Below are 231 nucleotides of genomic sequence, written 5' to 3'. Positions count from 1 at the left end.
ATCAGAGACAGATCTTTCCTTTCTTTCTAATAGGTTCCTTCTTGTTTTTAGTTTTGCCCAGGAGAATAAAACCCATTTATGCTTACTACTATATGTAACACAGAAGTAATAAAAGCCTAAATCAACTGAATTTTCTTTTTTATGTCGAGGTTTTTAGGAAAAATAAAAGTGGGATTTTTTTTCTAAATAGCTGATCAATTACACTATTTATTTATTTATTTATTTATTAAA

Source organism: Alexandromys fortis, unplaced genomic scaffold, assembly GCF_014885135.2.
Source record: "Alexandromys fortis isolate MF-2015 unplaced genomic scaffold, M_Fortis_MF-2015_v1.1 scaffold_14, whole genome shotgun sequence".
Classification (NCBI taxonomy): Eukaryota; Metazoa; Chordata; class Mammalia; order Rodentia; family Cricetidae; genus Alexandromys; species Alexandromys fortis.
Note: the sequence above shows the minus strand (reverse complement) of the source record.